Below are 15506 nucleotides of genomic sequence, written 5' to 3' on the forward strand. Positions count from 1 at the left end.
CTGTTGTGACAGCACCCCCCTCCCTCCCCGCTGTCACAACACCCCCCCCCCCTGCAGTAGCACTAACCCCCTCCACCGCTACTGCAGCTCCCTCCCTTTCCCTGGAGGATTTCCCCCCCCTCCTCCCTCTTGTGTCTGCAGGTGATGAGAACAAACAAAGAAGGAAGCGGAAAGAGCTGGACAGCCCAGCTGGCGACTCTGACCCTTCCAAGAAAAAGGCAATCGAGCTGGAAGAGGACCCTCTCCCGTCAGAGGGGGCCCTGGTAGAGATGGTGGATGAGCTGCTGGATTCTGAGCAGGAGGAGGAAGAATTCCTACAACTGCCCCAAATCTGCCTATTCGACCAGCTAGAGGAGAAAGGTCTGCTCCCACCTGAAGGGGACACGGGCAGACCGGACCAAGTCCCACCGGACAAGGAGGGTAACTGATGTATTGACTGTGCTAACTCTCTTTTTTCTCCCAACTAATGGCTAACTTTTCTCTTTTTACCATTAATGTGAGGAGTGTGAAGGATAAGATTAGACGTCAGTCTGTGTTTACCTTTCTTGACAGTCAGAAATGTGATGTTTACATGTTGCAGGAATGTTCTCTCCCTTTCTCTAGTTCCTACAGGCATCTGGGGAGGCAGTGGTCTCACGGGCCCTCCTATTGGTCTGGGGGGAGTGACTGTAAGTCTGCAGGGGTCGCCATTCTTATCAGGGGAAGCCTCTTCACATTAGATTCCGTTCAGGAGTTTGTCTGCGGCAGATTGCTTATCGTAGATGGCTCCTGGGCGGGTGAGCCTATCAGGCTTATCTGTGTGTATGCATCCCCGGGTAAGAATGAGCGTTTGGAGCTTTTCCAGACCCTGCGGGCCCAGCTCGCAACCACCAGGGCGGTAGTGATGGCTGGGGACTTTAACTGTCCTATAGAGGAAGATGGTAGGAGTTCTGGTACTAATGCTAAACTTGATGTTTCTTCCAGGTTGTTGCAGGAGATGGTAGCCGAAGCATCCCTGCGGGATGCAGTGGGATCTATGGGGGCCGGCTCTGTGAATTATACTTGGAGCCGCCCCGATGGCTCAGTGCGTTCCCGGATTGACTTTGTGTTTACATCGAGAGCGGTAAGACAAAACAGGCATGTCATGGTTCCCTGCTTTTTCTCTGATCATAGGGCCATTCTCTTTGAAGGTGTTCTGGGTCACGGGTTCCCTCCCGGCCCTGGCTCTTGGAAGCTGAACTGCGCTCTGCTGGGAAAGGAAGAGGTGATGGTTGAGCTGAGGGATGCCTATGTAATGTGGAAAAATGACAAAATGTATTTTGACTGTATGTCTAACTGGTGGGAGTATGTCAAGGGCAAGTTTCGCAGTTTCTTTCAGGCTAAAGGCCGCCAACAGGCGTGTGAGAGGAAGAGAAACTTCAGGAGACTTCAGCGTCAGCTGCAGTCCCTGCTGGATCTCCAACTCTGCGGCTGGGATGTGAAGGATGATCTGGCTGAGGCCAAAGGGGGCCTGAAAAGGCACTTCGAGGAAGAGGCCAATCGCATCATCTTCCGTTCCAAGGTGGAGAATCTGGAGAAGGGTGAGAAATGTAATTCTTTCTTTTTCAGAAAACTCCACTCCGGCCACACGCCCCTGACTGAGCTGCGGGACGAGTCTGGCACCCCCAGGAGGGGGAAGGAGGGCGTCATGGGAGTCGTCTCAGACTACTACGGCAAACTCTACTCCCCTAAGACTACAGACGACGACGCAGCTGAATCTTTCCTGTCAGGTATCACTAACCCTATTGATCCTACAGGTAGGGCAGCTATGGATGCCCCCCTCACCTTGGGGGAGCTGCACTCTGCCGCTAAATCCTTTAGGCCGGGCAGGACCCCGGGCAGTGATGGCCTCCCAGCCGAGCTCTATGTAGCGCTGTGGGACCTCATTGGCCCGGACCTGCTAGAGCTGTATGAGGAGATGGTGGTGGAGGGCAGGATGCCTCCTACTCTGAGAGAGGGCTTGATCACGATTTTGTACAAGCGCAAGGGAGAGAGATGTGACCTCAAAAATTGGAGGCCCATCTCCCTCCTGAACGTGGACTACAAGATTTTGGCCAAGGTACTAGCCAACAGGCTAAAGGTTGTCATTGGGCGAATTGTTCATCCTGATCAGACTTGTGGCATTCCTGGTAGAAGGATTGCAGACAGCCTTGCGCTGCTGAGGGACACGGTTCATTATATCAAAGACCGCCATGCACATGTGGCCCTGGTCAGTCTTGATCAGGAGAAGGCCTTTGATCGTGTCTCTCATGGTTTTATGCGTAAGGTTCTGTGCAGGTTTGGATTGGGTGATATGTTTTGTTCTTATGTTAACCTGATGTACCTTGATATTTACAGCTCTGTGTTGGTGAACGGCTGGAAGACTGACCCCTTCTCTGTACTGTCTGGGGTCAGACAAGGCTGCCCTCTTTCACCTCTCCTTTTTGTCTGTTGTATAGAGCTCTTTGCGATGTCCATCAGGCGAAACCCAGAGATCAGAGGGATCACCGCACCGGGTCCAGACCGACTAGAGGCCAAGTGTTCGCTCTACATGGACGACGTCACTGTCTTCTGCGCTGATCAGCGTTCGGTGGCAGCACTCGTCCAGACCTGCAACAACTTCGGCCAAGCTTCAGGGGCAAAAGTCAACTGCGGGAAGTCAGAGGCAATGCTGTTTGGTCAGTGGCACCTGTCATCCCCCGCTGCATTCCCCTTCACAATCAAGCCGGACTTCATCAAAATTCTTGGAGTTTGGTTCGGTGGAGAGGAGGCGGCCCTGAAGTGCTGGGAAGAGAGACTGGCAACAGTCCGGCAAAAGATTGGACTGTGGAGCCTCAGACTTCTTACCATCGAAGGGAAAGCACTGGTACTGCGCAACGAGATTCTTCCCGTTCTTCAGTACACGGCCCAAGCTTGGCCACCTCTTGCTGCCGTCTGTAAGACCATCACGAGGACAGTCTTTCACTTCATCTGGAGCTCCAAAATGGACAGAGTGAAGCGGTCTGTTATGTACAAGGAGCCCCACAAAGGTGGGAAAGGGATCCCTGATATCCCCACCATGCTGCGGGCCTTCTTTGTTTGCAACTGTATCCGCAGGACACTCCTTGAAAAGAACGTTTGCTCTGCCGGGAAGTCCATGTCACGCTTTTTCCTTCTTCCTCTTTGGAGGAAACTTGGTTGGGACAAGTGGGACAGCTCCTTCCCTTACAACTGGACTACACCTTGGTTTTACCTGGATGTTGGACAATTTGTGAGGGAGCACCATCTGGAGGGACTTAAACCAGACTTGTGGAAACCTAAAACTATCCACAAGCTCATCAGAGCTAAGGACATTATGGAGTCTGTTCCAGGGCTCCCTGTGGCCACGGCCAAACATGTTTGGGAGAATGTGGCCTCTAAGAGACTGACTAATGGACATAAAGACATTGCATGGATGGCCATTCAGGGGGGTTTGCCTCTCAGGACATTTATGCACTCCCGGAACCTGTGCAGATATGTTCACTGCCCCTTTTGTATTACCAAGAGGGAGACTGCTCAACATATCTTTTGGGACTGTCCCACTGCACAGGCATTGTTGGATGCCCTGGAACATGAACTTAAGGACAGTGTGCCCAGGACTTGCCTTTCATACCATTCGGTATTTTATGGATTATTTCCTGGGACTCACACCGTTGAGGCAATCCAGGAGGCCTGGCGCCTTATGAACTGTTTTAAGGACGCTATGTGGCTTGCCAGGAACCGCCTCATCTTGAAGCGGGAGAAGATGACCATCCAGGACTGTCGCAGGCTTATCCATAGCCTGTTAAGAGACTATAACACCCTTGACAGTCCTGAGGAAGATGAAGACGACGATTGATTGTAATTGATTGATTGTTGTCTCCTCTTCTCCTCCTCCCCATTGTGTCTATTTTCAATAAAAAACTTTGGTTTGTGCTCCCCTCCCTTTCCCCCTCCAACCCATTCCCCTTCACAGCATGAAGTATTATTGAATGTCATGTCTATTTATGCACCCTTCCCTTTGTGTCTGTCCTCAATAAAAACTTTTTGCTCGTGACTCCATCACCCTACCCCTCTCACCTACCTCCCCCTCACACCCAACGTTATTTTATTGCACTGTAATACACTGTAAAGTTTGAATGGTTAGTGCAGTACTTGATGTATATAGTGTAGGATGTCATGTCTTGTACTTTATGCCCTGTATTGTACTAAAACGTATGCATGATCATGTCTTACGGTGTACTGCGTACACTTGAATGAAATGTATGAACTGTGTTTTTTGTACTTTATACAAAATAAAGCTACTTTTTCAATCAAAAAATCTGTTCTTATCAGTTTAATATCTGATACGCCCCCTATCTGGGGGCCATATATTAAATGGATTTTTAGAACAGGGAGATGGAAGAAGAGCTTGCTCTGTCCACTCCACGCATTGACCTGGTATTGCAGTACTTCCAGGACCGGTGCACTTCTCTTATCCAGTTATCAAAAAATAGAATCATGTCTCTTTTCAGCAACAAAAAAACATAAGAACAGATTTTTGTCTCCTGTGTCTTATTTCGTGTCAATTTATTGTGTCTTTTTGTTGTTTTGTTTCTTATCTCTTTTAGCAAACAAGCATTTGCAGATAAGAAGACCCTTTTCTTTGTCCAAAAGGATTACTGAATTGATCCAATTATTCCTTTAATGGAGCAACTTGTGATTTGCAAATTCAATTGGATCTCCGAATGAATGAAACTATTAATCTGACGTAGTGTGTCTCCCTCTTGTGGACCCAGTGACATAATAAAGGCAAGTGAGGATTATGACACACACCTTTTAGAACCCTGCTGCTGTTGCAGCATGCAGCTTCCTTTTCTATTTACTTGCCGGTGGCCCGAGAAACAATTGTGATGCACCTTGAAGTGCTGTTTCTGTGACATGCTGTGAATATTCCGAAAGAAGCTGGGCAGACAGTGTGATTAATTGCCTGGGGAGACGAGGACGGAACGGCAGGCCGACTAATCAGCGGGCGTCGTTGCACTTATGGTCAAGGGGAGGAGTTAATGCAAATTTTGCAGGCATCTCGTTTGAAAAGTCCTCGGCTCATGTGCGTGCCTTTGCAGACAGAGAGGTGTAAAGAGGGTCCCAGTGAAGGTGTCAGGCTTTTCAGGCTAGTCGGGCCTAGAATGTGCAGCAATGGAGTGTTGTGGGCCGCCGCTGAAGAAAGTATACGGCGTGTGGCGTGGCTGTCTCCTACAGTTGTCAGGCCTAGCCTGAGAAGCGGGCGCTTTCCTGGGTCCCTTTTCAGGTTATCGCTTCTCGGCCTTTTGGCTAAGATCAAGTGTAGTATCTGTTCTTATCAGTTTAATATCTGATACGCCCCCTATCTGGGGGCCATATATTAAATGGATTTTTAGAACAGGGAGATGGAAGAAGAGCTTGCTCTGTCCACTCCACGCATTGACCTGGTATTGCAGTACTTCCAGGACCGGTGCACTTCTCTTATCCAGTTATCAAAAAATAGAATCATGTCTCTTTTCAGCAACAAAAAAACATAAGAACAGATTTTTGTCTCCTGTGTCTTATTTCGTGTCAATTTATTGTGTCTTTTTGTTGTTTTGTTTCTTATCTCTTTTAGCAAACAAGCATTTGCAGATAAGAAGACCCTTTTCTTTGTCCAAAAGGATTACTGAATTGATCCAATTATTCCTTTAATGGAGCAACTTGTGATTTGCAAATTCAATTGGATCTCCGAATGAATGAAACTATTAATCTGACGTAGTGTGTCTCCCTCTTGTGGACCCAGTGACATAATAAAGGCAAGTGAGGATTATGACACACACCTTTTAGAACCCTGCTGCTGTTGCAGCATGCAGCTTCCTTTTCTATTTACTTGCCGGTGGCCCGAGAAACAATTGTGATGCACCTTGAAGTGCTGTTTCTGTGACATGCTGTGAATATTCCGAAAGAAGCTGGGCAGACAGTGTGATTAATTGCCTGGGGAGACGAGGACGGAACGGCAGGCCGACTAATCAGCGGGCGTCGTTGCACTTATGGTCAAGGGGAGGAGTTAATGCAAATTTTGCAGGCATCTCGTTTGAAAAGTCCTCGGCTCATGTGCGTGCCTTTGCAGACAGAGAGGTGTAAAGAGGGTCCCAGTGAAGGTGTCAGGCTTTTCAGGCTAGTCGGGCCTAGAATGTGCAGCAATGGAGTGTTGTGGGCCGCCGCTGAAGAAAGTATACGGCGTGTGGCGTGGCTGTCTCCTACAGTTGTCAGGCCTAGCCTGAGAAGCGGGCGCTTTCCTGGGTCCCTTTTCAGGTTATCGCTTCTCGGCCTTTTGGCTAAGATCAAGTGTAGTATCTGTTCTTATCAGTTTAATATCTGATACGCCCCCTATCTGGGGGCCATATATTAAATGGATTTTTAGAACAGGGAGATGGAAGAAGAGCTTGCTCTGTCCACTCCACGCATTGACCTGGTATTGCAGTACTTCCAGGACCGGTGCACTTCTCTTATCCAGTTATCAAAAAATAGAATCATGTCTCTTTTCAGCAACAAAAAAACATAAGAACAGATTTTTGTCTCCTGTGTCTTATTTCGTGTCAATTTATTGTGTCTTTTTGTTGTTTTGTTTCTTATCTCTTTTAGCAAACAAGCATTTGCAGATAAGAAGACCCTTTTCTTTGTCCAAAAGGATTACTGAATTGATCCAATTATTCCTTTAATGGAGCAACTTGTGATTTGCAAATTCAATTGGATCTCCGAATGAATGAAACTATTAATCTGACGTAGTGTGTCTCCCTCTTGTGGACCCAGTGACATAATAAAGGCAAGTGAGGATTATGACACACACCTTTTAGAACCCTGCTGCTGTTGCAGCATGCAGCTTCCTTTTCTATTTACTTGCCGGTGGCCCGAGAAACAATTGTGATGCACCTTGAAGTGCTGTTTCTGTGACATGCTGTGAATATTCCGAAAGAAGCTGGGCAGACAGTGTGATTAATTGCCTGGGGAGACGAGGACGGAACGGCAGGCCGACTAATCAGCGGGCGTCGTTGCACTTATGGTCAAGGGGAGGAGTTAATGCAAATTTTGCAGGCATCTCGTTTGAAAAGTCCTCGGCTCATGTGCGTGCCTTTGCAGACAGAGAGGTGTAAAGAGGGTCCCAGTGAAGGTGTCAGGCTTTTCAGGCTAGTCGGGCCTAGAATGTGCAGCAATGGAGTGTTGTGGGCCGCCGCTGAAGAAAGTATACGGCGTGTGGCGTGGCTGTCTCCTACAGTTGTCAGGCCTAGCCTGAGAAGCGGGCGCTTTCCTGGGTCCCTTTTCAGGTTATCGCTTCTCGGCCTTTTGGCTAAGATCAAGTGCAGTTGTGGCAGATCAGCACTTGCCTCTTTAACTAGAGGGCTGGAATGCAGCTTTGAAAGGCTGGGACAAATGTGCATCTGGACTGGAAACCCGGGGGGCCATAAATCACGGGTCAGGAGACCTTAATATAGATACAACGTGATTCTGTTGGCACCCACGCACTTCTGACCTCTTTCTCCTAAGCAATGCTATATTCTTTGCCCGGACCTTTTTGGCTGGGCAAGAAAATTTTTATACCCGGCCCAGGGTGAAGCTCCGGCGGATCTCAGGGGCAAAATGGGTCCCCTAGTGTGGCAGGCCAAGGGGGCCCATACTAGCCCAGCCACCCGGCTGGGGCCGTACCCACTCGGCTTGAGTCCTGGGTGAAGCTCCGGCAGATCCCAGGGACTAATGGGGCCCTCCTAGCTTTGCGGCGACGAGGGTCCAACCCTGCCCAGCCACCCGGCTGGGGCCGTACCCACTCGGCTTGAGTCCTGGGTGAAGCTCCGGCAGATCCCAGGGACTAATGGGGCCCTCCTAGCTTCGCGGCGACGAGGGTCCAACCCCGCCCAGCCACCCGGCTGGGGCCGTACCCAATCGGCACACCGAGCACTGGGTGAAGCTTCGGCGGATCCCAGGGGCTAAGAGGCTCCCCTAGCTTTGCGGCGAAGGGAGTCAGACGACCCCGGCCCCTAAGTGACCTTTTTGGTTCTGGGGGTCGAGGACCAGGGTCCTTCCTCTCCGGAGGGAGGACCACGCACCGAAAACTCTTGTGCATGTTTTTTGGGTATTTACTCATTTTTTTCGTGCACAAGGGACGAGCTCAAGGCTTTAAATAAAAAAAAAAAAAAAAAAAAAAAAAAAAAAAAAAAAAAAAAATCTGTTCTTATCAGTTTAATATCTGATACGCCCCCTATCTGGGGGCCATATATTAAATGGATTTTTAGAACAGGGAGATGGAAGAAGAGCTTGCTCTGTCCACTCCACGCATTGACCTGGTATTGCAGTACTTCCAGGACCGGTGCACTTCTCTTATCCAGTTATCAAAAAATAGAATCATGTCTCTTTTCAGCAACAAAAAAACATAAGAACAGATTTTTGTCTCCTGTGTCTTATTTCGTGTCAATTTATTGTGTCTTTTTGTTGTTTTGTTTCTTATCTCTTTTAGCAAACAAGCATTTGCAGATAAGAAGACCCTTTTCTTTGTCCAAAAGGATTACTGAATTGATCCAATTATTCCTTTAATGGAGCAACTTGTGATTTGCAAATTCAATTGGATCTCCGAATGAATGAAACTATTAATCTGACGTAGTGTGTCTCCCTCTTGTGGACCCAGTGACATAATAAAGGCAAGTGAGGATTATGACACACACCTTTTAGAACCCTGCTGCTGTTGCAGCATGCAGCTTCCTTTTCTATTTACTTGCCGGTGGCCCGAGAAACAATTGTGATGCACCTTGAAGTGCTGTTTCTGTGACATGCTGTGAATATTCCGAAAGAAGCTGGGCAGACAGTGTGATTAATTGCCTGGGGAGACGAGGACGGAACGGCAGGCCGACTAATCAGCGGGCGTCGTTGCACTTATGGTCAAGGGGAGGAGTTAATGCAAATTTTGCAGGCATCTCGTTTGAAAAGTCCTCGGCTCATGTGCGTGCCTTTGCAGACAGAGAGGTGTAAAGAGGGTCCCAGTGAAGGTGTCAGGCTTTTCAGGCTAGTCGGGCCTAGAATGTGCAGCAATGGAGTGTTGTGGGCCGCCGCTGAAGAAAGTATACGGCGTGTGGCGTGGCTGTCTCCTACAGTTGTCAGGCCTAGCCTGAGAAGCGGGCGCTTTCCTGGGTCCCTTTTCAGGTTATCGCTTCTCGGCCTTTTGGCTAAGATCAAGTGTAGTATCTGTTCTTATCAGTTTAATATCTGATACGCCCCCTATCTGGGGGCCATATATTAAATGGATTTTTAGAACAGGGAGATGGAAGAAGAGCTTGCTCTGTCCACTCCACGCATTGACCTGGTATTGCAGTACTTCCAGGACCGGTGCACTTCTCTTATCCAGTTATCAAAAAATAGAATCATGTCTCTTTTCAGCAACAAAAAAACATAAGAACAGATTTTTGTCTCCTGTGTCTTATTTCGTGTCAATTTATTGTGTCTTTTTGTTGTTTTGTTTCTTATCTCTTTTAGCAAACAAGCATTTGCAGATAAGAAGACCCTTTTCTTTGTCCAAAAGGATTACTGAATTGATCCAATTATTCCTTTAATGGAGCAACTTGTGATTTGCAAATTCAATTGGATCTCCGAATGAATGAAACTATTAATCTGACGTAGTGTGTCTCCCTCTTGTGGACCCAGTGACATAATAAAGGCAAGTGAGGATTATGACACACACCTTTTAGAACCCTGCTGCTGTTGCAGCATGCAGCTTCCTTTTCTATTTACTTGCCGGTGGCCCGAGAAACAATTGTGATGCACCTTGAAGTGCTGTTTCTGTGACATGCTGTGAATATTCCGAAAGAAGCTGGGCAGACAGTGTGATTAATTGCCTGGGGAGACGAGGACGGAACGGCAGGCCGACTAATCAGCGGGCGTCGTTGCACTTATGGTCAAGGGGAGGAGTTAATGCAAATTTTGCAGGCATCTCGTTTGAAAAGTCCTCGGCTCATGTGCGTGCCTTTGCAGACAGAGAGGTGTAAAGAGGGTCCCAGTGAAGGTGTCAGGCTTTTCAGGCTAGTCGGGCCTAGAATGTGCAGCAATGGAGTGTTGTGGGCCGCCGCTGAAGAAAGTATACGGCGTGTGGCGTGGCTGTCTCCTACAGTTGTCAGGCCTAGCCTGAGAAGCGGGCGCTTTCCTGGGTCCCTTTTCAGGTTATCGCTTCTCGGCCTTTTGGCTAAGATCAAGTGCAGTTGTGGCAGATCAGCACTTGCCTCTTTAACTAGAGGGCTGGAATGCAGCTTTGAAAGGCTGGGACAAATGTGCATCCGGACTGGAAACCCGGGGGGCCATAAATCACGGGTCAAGAGACCTTAATATAGATACAACGTGATTCTGTTGGCACCCACGCACTTTTGACCTCTTTCTCCTAAGCAATGCTATATTCTTTGCCCGGACCTTTTTGGCTGGGCAAGAAAATTTTTATACCCGGCCCAGGGTGAAGCTCCGGCGGATCTCAGGGGCAAAATGGGTCCCCTAGTGTGGCAGGCCAAGGGGGCCCATACTAGCCCAGCCACCCGGCTGGGGCCGTACCCACTCGGCTTGAGTCCTGGGTGAAGCTCCGGCAGATCCCAGGGACTAATGGGGCCCTCCTAGCTTTGCGGCGACGAGGGTCCAACCCTGCCCAGCCACCCGGCTGGGGCCGTACCCACTCGGCTTGAGTCCTGGGTGAAGCTCCGGCAGATCCCAGGGACTAATGGGGCCCTCCTAGCTTCGCGGCGACGAGGGTCCAACCCCGCCCAGCCACCCGGCTGGGGCCGTACCCAATCGGCACACCGAGCACTGGGTGAAGCTTCGGCGGATCCCAGGGGCTAAGAGGCTCCCCTAGCTTTGCGGCGAAGGGAGTCAGACGACCCCGGCCCCTAAGTGACCTTTTTGGTTCTGGGGGTCGAGGACCAGGGTCCTTCCTCTCCGGAGGGAGGACCACGCACCGAAAACTCTTGTGCATGTTTTTTGGGTATTTACTCATTTTTTTCGTGCACAAGGGACGAGCTCAAGGCTTTAAATAAAAAAAAAATCTGTTCTTATCAGTTTAATATCTGATACGCCCCCTATCTGGGGGCCATATATTAAATGGATTTTTAGAACAGGGAGATGGAAGAAGAGCTTGCTCTGTCCACTCCACGCATTGACCTGGTATTGCAGTACTTCCAGGACCGGTGCACTTCTCTTATCCAGTTATCAAAAAATAGAATCATGTCTCTTTTCAGCAACAAAAAAACATAAGAACAGATTTTTGTCTCCTGTGTCTTATTTCGTGTCAATTTATTGTGTCTTTTTGTTGTTTTGTTTCTTATCTCTTTTAGCAAACAAGCATTTGCAGATAAGAAGACCCTTTTCTTTGTCCAAAAGGATTACTGAATTGATCCAATTATTCCTTTAATGGAGCAACTTGTGATTTGCAAATTCAATTGGATCTCCGAATGAATGAAACTATTAATCTGACGTAGTGTGTCTCCCTCTTGTGGACCCAGTGACATAATAAAGGCAAGTGAGGATTATGACACACACCTTTTAGAACCCTGCTGCTGTTGCAGCATGCAGCTTCCTTTTCTATTTACTTGCCGGTGGCCCGAGAAACAATTGTGATGCACCTTGAAGTGCTGTTTCTGTGACATGCTGTGAATATTCCGAAAGAAGCTGGGCAGACAGTGTGATTAATTGCCTGGGGAGACGAGGACGGAACGGCAGGCCGACTAATCAGCGGGCGTCGTTGCACTTATGGTCAAGGGGAGGAGTTAATGCAAATTTTGCAGGCATCTCGTTTGAAAAGTCCTCGGCTCATGTGCGTGCCTTTGCAGACAGAGAGGTGTAAAGAGGGTCCCAGTGAAGGTGTCAGGCTTTTCAGGCTAGTCGGGCCTAGAATGTGCAGCAATGGAGTGTTGTGGGCCGCCGCTGAAGAAAGTATACGGCGTGTGGCGTGGCTGTCTCCTACAGTTGTCAGGCCTAGCCTGAGAAGCGGGCGCTTTCCTGGGTCCCTTTTCAGGTTATCGCTTCTCGGCCTTTTGGCTAAGATCAAGTGTAGTATCTGTTCTTATCAGTTTAATATCTGATACGCCCCCTATCTGGGGGCCATATATTAAATGGATTTTTAGAACAGGGAGATGGAAGAAGAGCTTGCTCTGTCCACTCCACGCATTGACCTGGTATTGCAGTACTTCCAGGACCGGTGCACTTCTCTTATCCAGTTATCAAAAAATAGAATCATGTCTCTTTTCAGCAACAAAAAAACATAAGAACAGATTTTTGTCTCCTGTGTCTTATTTCGTGTCAATTTATTGTGTCTTTTTGTTGTTTTGTTTCTTATCTCTTTTAGCAAACAAGCATTTGCAGATAAGAAGACCCTTTTCTTTGTCCAAAAGGATTACTGAATTGATCCAATTATTCCTTTAATGGAGCAACTTGTGATTTGCAAATTCAATTGGATCTCCGAATGAATGAAACTATTAATCTGACGTAGTGTGTCTCCCTCTTGTGGACCCAGTGACATAATAAAGGCAAGTGAGGATTATGACACACACCTTTTAGAACCCTGCTGCTGTTGCAGCATGCAGCTTCCTTTTCTATTTACTTGCCGGTGGCCCGAGAAACAATTGTGATGCACCTTGAAGTGCTGTTTCTGTGACATGCTGTGAATATTCCGAAAGAAGCTGGGCAGACAGTGTGATTAATTGCCTGGGGAGACGAGGACGGAACGGCAGGCCGACTAATCAGCGGGCGTCGTTGCACTTATGGTCAAGGGGAGGAGTTAATGCAAATTTTGCAGGCATCTCGTTTGAAAAGTCCTCGGCTCATGTGCGTGCCTTTGCAGACAGAGAGGTGTAAAGAGGGTCCCAGTGAAGGTGTCAGGCTTTTCAGGCTAGTCGGGCCTAGAATGTGCAGCAATGGAGTGTTGTGGGCCGCCGCTGAAGAAAGTATACGGCGTGTGGCGTGGCTGTCTCCTACAGTTGTCAGGCCTAGCCTGAGAAGCGGGCGCTTTCCTGGGTCCCTTTTCAGGTTATCGCTTCTCGGCCTTTTGGCTAAGATCAAGTGCAGTTGTGGCAGATCAGCACTTGCCTCTTTAACTAGAGGGCTGGAATGCAGCTTTGAAAGGCTGGGACAAATGTGCATCCGGACTGGAAACCCGGGGGGCCATAAATCACGGGTCAAGAGACCTTAATATAGATACAACGTGATTCTGTTGGCACCCACGCACTTTTGACCTCTTTCTCCTAAGCAATGCTCTATTCTTTGCCCGGACCTTTTTGGCTGGGCAAGAAAATTTTTATACCCGGCCCAGGGTGAAGCTCCGGCGGATCTCAGGGGCAAAATGGGTCCCCTAGTGTGGCAGGCCAAGGGGGCCCATACTAGCCCAGCCACCCGGCTGGGGCCGTATCCACTCGGCTTGAGTCCTGGGTGAAGCTCCGGCAGATCCCAGGGACTAATGGGGCCCTCCTAGCTTTGCGGCGACGAGGGTCCAACCCTGCCCAGCCACCCGGCTGGGGCCGTACCCACTCGGCTTGAGTCCTGGGTGAAGCTCCGGCAGATCCCAGGGACTAATGGGGCCCTCCTAGCTTCGCGGCGACGAGGGTCCAACCCCGCCCAGCCACCCGGCTGGGGCCGTACCCAATCGGCACACCGAGCACTGGGTGAAGCTTCGGCGGATCCCAGGGGCTAAGAGGCTCCCCTAGCTTTGCGGCGAAGGGAGTCAGACGACCCCGGCCCCTAAGTGACCTTTTTGGTTCTGGGGGTCGAGGACCAGGGTCCTTCCTCTCCGGAGGGAGGACCACGCACCGAAAACTCTTGTGCATGTTTTTTGGGTATTTACTCATTTTTTTCGTGCACAAGGGACGAGCTCAAGGCTTTAAATAAAAAAAAAAAAAATCTGTTCTTATCAGTTTAATATCTGATACGCCCCCTATCTGGGGGCCATATATTAAATGGATTTTTAGAACAGGGAGATGGAAGAAGAGCTTGCTCTGTCCACTCCACGCATTGACCTGGTATTGCAGTACTTCCAGGACCGGTGCACTTCTCTTATCCAGTTATCAAAAAATAGAATCATGTCTCTTTTCAGCAACAAAAAAACATAAGAACAGATTTTTGTCTCCTGTGTCTTATTTCGTGTCAATTTATTGTGTCTTTTTGTTGTTTTGTTTCTTATCTCTTTTAGCAAACAAGCATTTGCAGATAAGAAGACCCTTTTCTTTGTCCAAAAGGATTACTGAATTGATCCAATTATTCCTTTAATGGAGCAACTTGTGATTTGCAAATTCAATTGGATCTCCGAATGAATGAAACTATTAATCTGACGTAGTGTGTCTCCCTCTTGTGGACCCAGTGACATAATAAAGGCAAGTGAGGATTATGACACACACCTTTTAGAACCCTGCTGCTGTTGCAGCATGCAGCTTCCTTTTCTATTTACTTGCCGGTGGCCCGAGAAACAATTGTGATGCACCTTGAAGTGCTGTTTCTGTGACATGCTGTGAATATTCCGAAAGAAGCTGGGCAGACAGTGTGATTAATTGCCTGGGGAGACGAGGACGGAACGGCAGGCCGACTAATCAGCGGGCGTCGTTGCACTTATGGTCAAGGGGAGGAGTTAATGCAAATTTTGCAGGCATCTCGTTTGAAAAGTCCTCGGCTCATGTGCGTGCCTTTGCAGACAGAGAGGTGTAAAGAGGGTCCCAGTGAAGGTGTCAGGCTTTTCAGGCTAGTCGGGCCTAGAATGTGCAGCAATGGAGTGTTGTGGGCCGCCGCTGAAGAAAGTATACGGCGTGTGGCGTGGCTGTCTCCTACAGTTGTCAGGCCTAGCCTGAGAAGCGGGCGCTTTCCTGGGTCCCTTTTCAGGTTATCGCTTCTCGGCCTTTTGGCTAAGATCAAGTGTAGTATCTGTTCTTATCAGCTTACCAACTACCCGGTGGAGGTTATGCTGAGTGTGGCTCATCCGATAGCGCACTCTAACATTGGTGAGGGGCTGATGTAGACTCTGCTGCATGGTGCACTTGTCTCTCTCCTGCCCAAAACCCAGAGGACATACCTGAGTGTGGCTCATCCGATAGCACACTCTAACCCTGGTGAGGAACTGTTTGAGACTTGTGTTACCCGATCAAAGCCGGCCAGGAGCAAGAAGACCGACCCCGGGGAAGAAGCGCTGCCGACCCCCCCTGCCTGCCGGGAAGAAGACGCCGGGAGCACCTCCGGCTGAAGAAGCCCTCCTCTCCTCGGGCCCTGCTCCACTGGAAGAAGCGCCTCCTCTTCAGCGGAAGCCCCTGCTCCTCTCTACCCAGCGGGAGGACATCTGCACTGCTCCCTCCACCCCGGACGACCAGCCTCTCTACCCCAGGAAGAGCCAGGACGATGGCCTCAGCTACCCCAGCTCCTGCCTCCACCCCTGCTCCTGCCCCTGGGAAGAAGGGAGGAAAGAACACCGCCCCGAAGCCTCTCCCCGTGGCGGGAACCTCTGCCTCCACCGCCCCTCCTGCTGCCGGACAAGGCCA

At 49.3% G+C, this 15506-nt stretch overlaps 4 non-coding genes and 5 pseudogenes across 4 annotated transcripts; all 9 read left to right on the top strand.

Moving 5' to 3' along the window:
• The first annotated feature begins 4295 nt into the window (after positions 1–4295).
• Positions 4296–4468, top strand: LOC142111929 (U2 spliceosomal RNA; annotated as a pseudogene).
• Positions 4469–5287: 819 nt separating this feature from the next.
• LOC142112028 (U2 spliceosomal RNA) lies at positions 5288–5478 on the top strand. The gene has a single exon (XR_012681113.1). It is a non-coding gene; the product is annotated as a U2 spliceosomal RNA (small nuclear RNA).
• Positions 5479–6297: 819 nt separating this feature from the next.
• LOC142112029 (U2 spliceosomal RNA) lies at positions 6298–6488 on the top strand. Its single transcript, XR_012681114.1, has one exon. It is a non-coding gene; the product is annotated as a U2 spliceosomal RNA (small nuclear RNA).
• Positions 6489–8117: 1629 nt separating this feature from the next.
• Positions 8118–8352, top strand: LOC142111974 (U2 spliceosomal RNA; annotated as a pseudogene).
• Positions 8353–9171: 819 nt separating this feature from the next.
• LOC142112031 (U2 spliceosomal RNA) lies at positions 9172–9362 on the top strand. Its single transcript, XR_012681115.1, has one exon. It is a non-coding gene; the product is annotated as a U2 spliceosomal RNA (small nuclear RNA).
• Positions 9363–10991: 1629 nt separating this feature from the next.
• Positions 10992–11194, top strand: LOC142111958 (U2 spliceosomal RNA; annotated as a pseudogene).
• Positions 11195–12013: 819 nt separating this feature from the next.
• LOC142112032 (U2 spliceosomal RNA) lies at positions 12014–12204 on the top strand. The gene has a single exon (XR_012681116.1). It is a non-coding gene; the product is annotated as a U2 spliceosomal RNA (small nuclear RNA).
• A 1657-nt stretch (positions 12205–13861) lies between these two features.
• On the top strand, positions 13862–14040 carry LOC142111966 (U2 spliceosomal RNA; annotated as a pseudogene).
• Positions 14041–14859: 819 nt separating this feature from the next.
• On the top strand, positions 14860–15016 carry LOC142111996 (U2 spliceosomal RNA; annotated as a pseudogene).
• The last annotated feature ends 490 nt before the right edge of the window (positions 15017–15506 follow it).

The sequence above is a fragment of the Mixophyes fleayi genome, assembly GCF_038048845.1.
Source record: "Mixophyes fleayi isolate aMixFle1 chromosome 6 unlocalized genomic scaffold, aMixFle1.hap1 SUPER_6_unloc_1, whole genome shotgun sequence".
NCBI classification, from domain to species: Eukaryota; Metazoa; Chordata; class Amphibia; order Anura; family Limnodynastidae; genus Mixophyes; species Mixophyes fleayi.